Below are 9,934 nucleotides of genomic sequence, written 5' to 3'. Positions count from 1 at the left end.
CATTTGCTCCAAGTTTGACTTAAAAGGGATTGACCTTCACACCCTGGTTCGGCAGCGTCTTAGTGCTTCCACCTTCGTGCACCCTGCTTCTCCCAAAAAGGGGAGCCTTGGCCACTGACGATCACCGTAAAGGCAACAGGGCTCTTATCTCAATCCACACCCCAACCGCGAGGCCCCAGGACAGAAAGTTTCCAATCTTCGGCTTCAACCGGGACCTTCGCTGTAAAGCTTTTAACGGATAAATCCACTCACACCATGGAAACAAGCCTGTCCGCCACTTTTCCGGCCGCCCTGTTGGGTTGAGCACTTGCTCCAAGTTTGGACTTAAAAGGGGATTGACCTTCTCAGCCACCCTGGTTCGGCAGTCTTAGTGCCTACCTTCAGGTGCACCCTGCTTCTCCGAAAAGGCGAGTTTCTAAGCCACTCGGGACGCATCGTAAGCAACAGGTGGCCATCTTCAATCCACCCCAACCGCATGGCCCCAGGACAGACAGTTTCCACCCGGTTTCAACCGGGACCTTTCAAGCTGCAGAAGCGAACGTGATAACCACTCACACTCATGGAAACCAGCTCCTGGCCCTGCCAGGGGCCTGGTGAGCCAGGGATTCTGGGTAGTAATGGCGGTTTCAGGTCGCAGGGGACAAACTCGAGCAGGGGCCGCAAGCCTTCCTGCTTATGTCCCTGGCGACGCTGTAAGTGGGGAAGCAACGCCCACGCTGGATGGGATAACTCATGCAGCTAAAGGAGCTTAAGGAGCGGCTGCGCATCTGTCACCCAACGCTGAGGGTAGCTGCGCTAAAGGAGGGAGAAAAAACAAATCTGCTCCAGTAAGACCTATTTCCACCCGGGGACCTTTCGGGACCTTTCGGTTAGGCTTAACGGATAACCACTACACTATGGAAAACCAGACTCTACCCTTGTCTCCTTGGTCTGGGTGGAAATGGTATATGCTCAATGGCTGGTCTTCCCGGGAAACAAGCCGTAAAGAAATGACAAGAAAGATTACTAAAGGCTGAAATCAGTTAACTATGCGAAAAGCAAACGGGCTATAGAAGACGGAGAAAGGAGCCCTCCACTACTCTTACCGTAAAGCGAGGGGAGGCACAGAGATCCGTAGTGCACCTGGTGGCGCCAAGCAGGCTGTGAACCGCGTGAGCATTCCAGCACCTTAGAAAGGCTTCCTGGTCTTCCCAGAAAACTCACGCTACCACTGTTTCCACCAGTTTCCAACCGGGACCTTTCTGCTGCTGAGGCTAACGTGATAACCACTACACTATGGAAACTAAGCCTGTCCGCCATTTTTCCCGTCGTCCTGTTGGGTTGAGCACTTGCTCCAAGTTTGGACTTAAAAGGGATTGACCTTCAGCCACCCTGGTTCGGCAGTCTTAGTGCCTACCTTCAGGTGCACCCTGCTTCTCCCGAAAAGGGGAGCCTTAAGCCACTCGACGCATCGTGTAAGCAACAGGGGCGCCCATCTTCAATCCACCCCAACCGCAGGCCCCAGGACAGAATGTTTCCACCCGGTTTCGAACCGGGGACCTTTCAGATGTAAAGCTTAACGTGATAACCACTACACTATGGAAACCTAGCTCCTGGCCCCGCCAGGGGCCTGGGTGAGCCAGATTCTGGGTAGTACGGCGGTTTCAGGTCGCAGGGGACAAACTCCGAAGCAGGGCCGCAAGCTTTCTCCGCTTGTCCCTGGCGACGCTAGTAGGAAGCAACGCCCACGCTGGATGGGATAACTTCCTCTGCAGCTAAAGGAGCGCTAAGGAGCAGCGTGGGGCCGGTGTCATCTCCAACGCTGAGGGGTAGCTCCGCGTTAAAGGAGGGAGAAAAAACAAATCTGCTCCAGTAAGACTGTTTCCACCCGGTTTCGAACCGGGGACCTTTTCGCTGTTAGGCTTAACGTGATAACCACTACACTATGGAAACCAGACTCTACCCTTGCTTCCTTGGCCTGGGTGGAAAATGGCATAGCGTTCAATGGCTGGTCTTCCGGGGAAACAAGCCGAAAGAAATGACAAGAAAGATTACGAAAGGCTGAAATCAGTTAATCTGGCGAGAAAAGCAAACGGCGCATAGAGACGGAGAAAGGAGCTCCTCGCTACTCTTACCGTAAAGGGAGGGAGCACAGAGACATCCCGTGACGCACCTGTGGTGCCAAGCAGGCTGTGAACCGTGAGCATTCAGCACCTTAGAAAGGCTTCCTGGACTTTCCCAGAAAACTCACACGCCCACTGTTTCCACCCGCTTCAACCGGGACCTTTCAAGTGTGAGGCGAACGTGATAACCACTACACTATGGAAACTAAGCCTGTCCCCACTTTCTTCCGTCGTCCTGTTGGGTTGAGCACTTGCTCCAAGTTTGACTTAAAAGGGATTGACCTTCAGCCACCTCTGGTTCGGCAGTCTTAGTGCCTACCTTCAGGTGCACCCTGCTTCTCCCGAAAAGGGGAGCCTTAAGCCACTCGACGCATCGTGTAAGCAACAGGTGCGCCCATCTTCAATCCACCCCAACCGCAGGCCCCAGGACAGAATGTTTCCACCCGGTTTCGAACCGGGGACCTTTCGCGTGTAAAGCGAACGTGATAACCACTACACTATGGAAACCTAGCTCCTGGCGCCCACCCAGGGCCTGGTGAGCCAGATTCTGGGTAGTAAGGCGTTTCAGGTCGCAGGGGACAAACTTCGGAGCAGGGCCGCTAAGCTTTCCCCGCTTGTCCCTGGCGGCGTTGTAAGGGAAGCAACGTCCACGCTGGATGGGATAACTTCCTCTGCAGCTAAAGGGAGCGCTAAGGAGCAGCGTGTGGCGGTCAGGTCATCTCCAACGCTTGAGGGTAGCTCTGCGTTAAGGAGGGAGAAAAACAAATCTGCTCCAGTAAGACTGTTTCCACCCGGTTTCGAACCGGGGACCTTTCGCGTGTTAGGCGAACGTGATAACCACTACACTATGGAAACCAGACTCTACCCTTGTCTCCTTGGCCTGGGTGGAAAATGGCATAGCGCTCAATGGCTGGTCTTCCCGGGAAACAAGTTCTAAAGAAATGACAAGAAAGATTACGAAAGGCTGAAAATCAGTTAATCTGCAGAAAAGCAAGCGGCTATAGAGATGGAGAAAGGAGCTCCTCGCTACTCTTACCGTGAAGGGAGGGAGGCACAGAGACATCCGTGCGCATCTGTGGTGCGCGAGGCAGCTGAACCGTGAGCATTCAGCACCTTAGAAAGGCTTCCTGGACTTTCCCAGAAAAACTCACGCTACCACTGTTTCCACCCAGGGACAACTGGGACCTTTCGCAGGGAGGAACGTGATAACCATCACACTATGGAAACTAAGCCTGTCCGCCTGCTTTTCCCGTCGCCTGTTGGGTTGAGCACTTGCTCCAAGTTTGGACTTAAAAGGGATTGACCTTCAGCCACCCTGGTTCGGCAGTCTTAGTGCCTACCTTCAGGTGCACCCTGCTTCTCCCGAAAGGGGAGCCTTAAGCCACTCGACGTCGTATGCAAGCAACAGTGCCCATCTTCAATCCACCCCAACCGCTGGCCCCAGGACAGAATGTTTCCACCCGGTTTCGAACCGGGACCATGTCACGGTAAAGCTTAGCGTGATAACCACTACACTATGGAAACCTAGCTCCTGGCCTCTCCCAGGGGCCTGGTGAGCCAGATTCTGGGTAGTACTGGCGGTTTCAGGTCGCAGGGGACAAACTTCGAACAGGGCCGCAAGCTTTTCCTGTTTGTCCCTGGACGCTAAGGCGGGGTAGCAACGCAACGTCCGCTGGATGGGATAACTTCCTCTGCAGCTAAAGGAGCGCTAAGGAGCAGCGTGGGGCGGTGTCATCTCCAACGCTGAGGGTAGCTCCGCTGCTAAAGGAGGAGAAAAACAAATCTGCTCCAGTAAGACTGTTTCCACCCTGTTTCAACCGGGACCTTTCGCGTGTTAGGCGAGCGTGATAACCACTACACTATGGAAACCAGACTACCCACCCTTGTCTCCTTGGCCTGGGTGGAAAATGGCATACGCGTTCAATGGCTGGTCTTCCCGGGAAACAAGCCGAAAGAAATGACAAGAAAGATTACTGAAAGGCTGAAATCAGTTAATCTGCGGAAAAGCAAACGGCGCATAGAGGCGGAGAAAGGAGCTCCTCGCTACTCTTACGTAAAGCGAGGGAGGCACAGAGAATCATGGCGCACCTGTGGTGCGCAAAGCAGGCTGTGAACCGTGAGCATTCAGCACCTTAGAAAGGCTTCCTGGACTTTCCCAGAAAAACTCACGCACCACTGTTTCCACCGGTTTCCAACCGGGACCTTTCAGCGTGTGAGGCTTAACGCGTGATAACCACTACACTATGGAAACTAAGCCTGTCCGCCACTTTTCGCCGCCGTCCTGTTGGGTTGAGCACTTGCTCCAAGTTTGGACTTAAAAGGGATTGACCTTCAGCCACCCTGGTTCGGGCAGTCTTAGTGCCTACCTTCAGGTGCACCCTGCTTCCCGGTAAAGGGGAGCCTAAGCCACCGACGATCGCGGTAAGCAACAGGGGCGCCCATCTTCAATCCACCCCAACCGACTGGCCCCAGGACAGAATGTTTCCACCCGTTTCAACCGGGACCTTCGTGGTAAAGCTTAACGCGATAACCACTACACTATGGAAACCTAGCTCCTGGCTTCCGCCAGGGGCCTGGTGAGCCAGATTCTGGGTAGTACGGCGGTTTCAGGTACGCAGGGGACAAACCGAGCAGGGCCGCAAGCTTTCCTTTGTCCCTGCGACGCTGGTGGAAGCAACGCCCACGCTGGATGGGATAACTTCCTCTGCAGCTAAAGGAGCGGCGGGTCGCGTCATCTCCAACGCTGAGGGTAGCTCCGCTAAAGGAGTGGAGAAAAACAAACTGCTCCAGTAAGACTGTTTCCACGTGATAACCACTACACTATGGAAACCAGACTCTACCCTTGTCTCCTTGGCCTGGGTGGAAAATGGCATAGCGCTCAATGGCTGGTCTTCCCGGAAACAAGCCGAAAGAAATGACAAGAAAGATTACGAAAGGCTGAAATCAGTTAATCTGCGGAAAAGCAAACGGCGATAGAGACGGAGAAAGGAGCTCCTCGCTACTCTTACCAGAAGGGAGGGAGGCACAGAGACCGTATGCGCACCTGTGGTGCGCTTGAAGCAGGCTGTGAACCGTGAGCATTCAGCACCTTAGAAAGGCTTCCTGACTTTCCCAGAAAAACCTCACGCCGCCACTGTTTCCACCCGGTTTCAACCGGGACCTTTCAAGGCGTGAGGCTTAACGTGATAACCACTACACTATGGAAACTAAGCCTGTCCGCCACTTTTCCCGTCGCCCTGTTGGGTTGAGCACTTGCTCCAAGTTTGACTTAAAAGGGATTGACCTTCAGCCACCCTGGTTCGGCAGTCTTAGTGCCTACCTTCAGGTGCACCCTGCTTCTCCCGAAAAGGGGAGCCTTAAGCCACTCGATGTGTAATTAACAGGGGCGCCCATCTTCAATCCACCCCAACCGCTGGCCCCAGGACAGAATGTTTCCACCCGGTTTCGAACCGGGAGCTTTCGTAAAGCTTAACGTGATAACCACTACACTATGGAAACCCTAGCTCCTGGCGCCCGCCAGGGGCCTGGTGAGCCAGATTCTGGGTAGTACGGCGGTTTCAGGTCGCAGGGGACAAACTCGAGCAGGGCCGCAAGCTTTCCCGCTTGTCCCTGGCGACGCTGTAAGGGAAGCAACGCCCACGCTGGATGGGATAACTTCCTCTGCAGCTAAAGGAGCGCTAAGGAGCAGCGGGGTCGGTGTCATCTCCAACGCTGAGGGGTAGCTCCGCGTTAAAGGAGGGAGAAAAAACAAATCTGCTCCAGTAAGACTGTTTCCACCCGGTTTCAACCGGGGACCTTTCGCGTGTTAGGCTAACGTGATAACCACTACACTATGGAAACCAGACTCTACCCTTGCTTCCTTGGCCTGGGTGGAAAATGGCATAGCGTTCAATGGCTGGTCTTCCCGGGGAAACAAGCCGAAAGAAATGACAAGAAAGATTACGAAAGGCTGAAATCAGTTAATCTGTGGAAAAGCAAACGGCGATAGAGACGGAGAAAGGAGCTCCTCGCTACTCTTACCGTAAAGGGAGGGAGGCACAGAGACATCCGCGCACACACTGTGGTGCGCCAAGCTGTGCTGTGAACCGTGAGCATTCAGCACCTTAGAAAGGCTTCCTGGACTTTCCCAGAAAAACTCACGCCACTGTTTCCACCCGTTTCGAACCGGGGACCTTTCGCGAGGTGAGGCGTAACGATAACCACTACACTATGGAAACTAAGCCTGTCCGCCACTTTTCCCGGCCGTCCTGTTGGGTTGAGCACTTGCTCCAAGTTTGACTTAAAAGGGATTGACCTTCAGCCACCCTGGTTCGGCAGTCTTAGTGCCTACCTTCAGGTGCACCCTGCTTCTCCCAAAAAGGAGCCTTAAGCCACTTGACGCGGTCGCGGTAAGCAACAGGGCGCCCATCTTCAATCCACCCCAACCGCTGGCCCCAGGACAGAATGTTTCCACCGGTTTCAACCGGGACCTTTCGCAGTAAAGCAAACGCGATAACCACTACACTATGGGAAACCTAGCTCCTGGCGCCTCCCGCCAGGGGGCCTGGTGAGCCAGATTCTGGGTAGTACGGCGGTTTCAGGTCGCAGGGGACAAACTCGGAGCAGGGCCGCAAGCTTTCCGTTTGTCCCTGGCGACGCTGTAAGAAGCAACGTCCACGCTGGATGGGATAACTTCCTCTGCAGCTAAAGGAGCGCTAAGGAGCAGCGTGGGGCCGGTGTCATCTCCAACGCTGAGGGTAGCTCCGCTAAAGGAGGGAGAAAAACAAATCTGCTCCAGTAAGACTGTTTCCACCCGGTTTCAACCGGGACCTTTCGCTGTTAGGCAAACGTGATAACCACTACACTATGGAAACCAGACTCTACCCTTGCTTCCTTGGCCTGGGTGGAAAATGGCATAGCGTTCAATGGCTGGGCTTCCCCGGGGAAACAAGCCGAAAGAAATGACAAGAAAGATTACGAAAGGCTGAAATCAGTTAATTCATGAAAAGCAAACGGCGATAGAGACGGAGAAAGGAGCTCCTCGCTACTCTTACCAGTAAGGGAGGGAGGCACAGAGACATCCGCGGCATACCTGTGGTGCGAAGCAGGCTGTGAACCGTGAGCATTCAGCACCTTAGAAAGGCTTCCTGGACTTTCCCAGAAAAACTCACGCCGCACTGTTTCCACCCAGTTTCGAACCGGGACCTTCGCTTGCGTTGAGGCTAACGTGATAACCACTACACTATGGAAACTAAGCCTGTCTGCCACTTTTCCCGTCGTCCTGTTGGGTTGAGCACTTGCTCCAAGTTTGGACTTAAAAGGGATTGACCTTCAGCCACCCTGGTTCGGCAGTCTTAGTGCCTACCTTCAGGTGCACCCTGCTTCTCCCGAAAATGGGAGCCTTAAGCCACTCGACGTGTCGAGTAAGCAACAGGGCGCCCATCTTCAATCCACCCCAACCGCTGGCCCCAGGACAGAATGTTTCCACCCGTTTCGAACCGGGACCTTCAGCGTGTAAAGCGAACGATAACCACTACACTATGGAAACCTAGCCCCTGGCGTCTCACCGCCAGGGGGCCTGGTGAGCCAGATTCTGGGTAGTACGGCGGTTTCAGGTCGCAGGGGACAAACCGAGCAGGGCGCAAGCTTTCCCGCTTGTCCCTGGCGACGCTTGTAAGGGAAGCAACGCCCACGCTGGATGGGATAACTTCCTCTGCAGCTAAAGGAGCGCTAAGGAGCAGCGTGGGGCCGGTGTCATCTCCAACGCTGAGGGGTAGCTCCGCGTTAAAGGAGGGAGAAAAAACAAATCTGCTCCAGTAAGACTGTTTCCACCCGTTTTCGAACAGGGGACCTTTCGTTAGTTAACGTGATAACCACTACACTATGGAAACCAGACTCTACCCTTGTCTCCTTGGCCTGGGTGGAAAATGGCATAGCGTTCAATGGCTGGTCTTCCCGGGGAAACAAGCCGAAAGAAATGACAAGAAAGATTACGAAAGGCTGAAATCAGTTAATCTGGCGGAAAAGCAAACGGGCGATAGAGACGGAGAAAGGAGCTCCTCGCTACTCTTACACCGTAAAGGGAGGGAGGCACAGAGACATCCGGCGCACCTGTGGTGCGCGAAGCAGGCTGTGAACCGTGAGCATTCAGCACCTTAGAAAGGCTTCCTGGACTTTCCCAGAAAAACTCACGCGCCACTGTTTCCACCCGGTTTCGAACCGGGACCTTTGCGTGGAGGCTTAACGTGATAACCACTACACTATGGAAACTAAGCCTGTCCGCCACTTTTCCCGTCGTCCTGTTGGGTTGAGCACTTGCTCCAAGTTTGGACTTAAAAGGAATTGACCTTCAGCCACCCTGGTTCGGCAGTCTTAGTGCCTACCTTCAGGTGCACCCTGCTTCTCCCTAAAAGGGAGCCTTAAGCCACTCGGACGTGTCGTAAGCAACAGGCGCCATCTTCAATCCACCCCAACCGCTGGCCCCAGGACAGAATGTTTCCACCCGGTTTCGAACCGGGGACCTTTCGCATGTAAAGCTTAACGCTGATAACCACTACACTATGGAAACCTAGCTCCTGGCCCCCAGGGGCCTGGTGAGCCAGATTCTGGGTAGTACGGCGGTTTCAGGTCGCAGGGGACAAACTCGGAGCAGGGCCGCAAGCTTTCCCGTTTGTCCCTGGCGACGTTGTAAGGGAAGCAACGTCCACGCTGCATGGGATAACTTCCTCTGCAGCTAAAGGAGCGCTAAGGAGCAGCGTGGGGCCGGTGTCATCTCCAACGCTGAGGGGTAGCTCCGCGTTAAAGGAGGGAGAAAAAACAAAACTGCTCCAGTAAGACTTTTTCCACCGTTTCAACCGGGACCTTCGTGTTAGGCTTAACGTGATAACCACTACACTATGGAAACCAGACTCTACCCATGTCTCCTTGGCCTGGGTGGAAAATGGCATAGCGCTTTAATGGCTGGTCTTCCCGGGAAACAAGCCGAAAAGAAATGACAAGAAAGATTACGAAAGGCTGAAATCAGTTAATCTGTGGAAAAGCAAACGGGCGATAGAGACGGAGAAAGGAGCTCCTCGCTACTCTTACCGTGAAAGGGAGGGAGGCACAGAGACATCCGCGGCGCTGTGGTGCGCAGAAGCAGGCTGTGAACCGTGAGCATTCAGCACCTTAGAAAGGCTTCCTGGACTTTCCCAGAAAAACTCACGCCGCACTGTTTCCACCCAGTTTCGAACCGGGGACCTTTCGCGTTAGGCTTAACGTGATAATTAACCACTACACTATGGAAACCAGACTCTACCCATGTTTCCTTGGCCTGGGTGGAAAATGGCATAGCGTTTAATGGCTGGTCTTCCCGGGAAACAAGCGAAAGAAATGACAAGAAAGATTACTAAAGGCTGAAATCAGTTAATCTGGGCGGAAAAGCAAGCGTGCTATAGAGGCGGAGAAAGGAGCTCCTCGCTACTCTTACGTAAAGGGAGGGAGGCACAGAGACATCCGCGGCGTACCTGTAGTCGCTGAAGCAGGCTGTGAACCCGTGAGCATTCAGCACCTTAGAAAGGCTTCCTGGACTTTCCCAGAAAAACTCACGCGACCGCTGTTTCCATCCGGTTCCGAACCAGGGACCTTTCAGCAGTGAGGCGAACGTGATAACCACTACACTATGGAAACCAAGCCTGTCCGCCACTTTTCCCGTCGTCCTGTTGGGTTGAGCACTTGCTCCAAGTTTGACTTAAAAGGGATTGACCTTCAGCCACCCTGGTTCGGCAGTCTTAGTGCGCCTACCTTCAGGTGCACCCTGCTTCTCCCGTAAAAGGGAGCCTTAAGCCACTGACGTGTCGTGTAAAACAACAGGC

At 53.9% G+C, this 9,934-nt stretch overlaps 3 non-coding genes across 3 annotated transcripts; all 3 read right to left on the bottom strand.

Annotated features, from left to right (window-relative positions):
- Positions 1 to 2,536: 2,536 nt before the first annotated feature.
- Positions 2,537 to 2,609, bottom strand: trnav-uac. The gene has a single exon. It is a non-coding gene; the product is annotated as a tRNA-Val (tRNA).
- A 275-nt stretch (positions 2,610 to 2,884) lies between these two features.
- On the bottom strand, positions 2,885 to 2,957 carry trnav-aac. Its single transcript has one exon. It is a non-coding gene; the product is annotated as a tRNA-Val (tRNA).
- A 5,617-nt stretch (positions 2,958 to 8,574) lies between these two features.
- trnav-uac lies at positions 8,575 to 8,649 on the bottom strand. Its single transcript has one exon. It is a non-coding gene; the product is annotated as a tRNA-Val (tRNA).
- Between the last annotated feature and the right edge of the window lie 1,285 nt (positions 8,650 to 9,934).

The sequence above is a fragment of the Polypterus senegalus genome, unplaced genomic scaffold, assembly GCF_016835505.1.
Source record: "Polypterus senegalus isolate Bchr_013 unplaced genomic scaffold, ASM1683550v1 scaffold_178, whole genome shotgun sequence".
NCBI classification, from domain to species: Eukaryota; Metazoa; Chordata; class Cladistia; order Polypteriformes; family Polypteridae; genus Polypterus; species Polypterus senegalus.
Note: the sequence above shows the minus strand (reverse complement) of the source record. Positions and strands in the feature narration are given on the sequence as shown.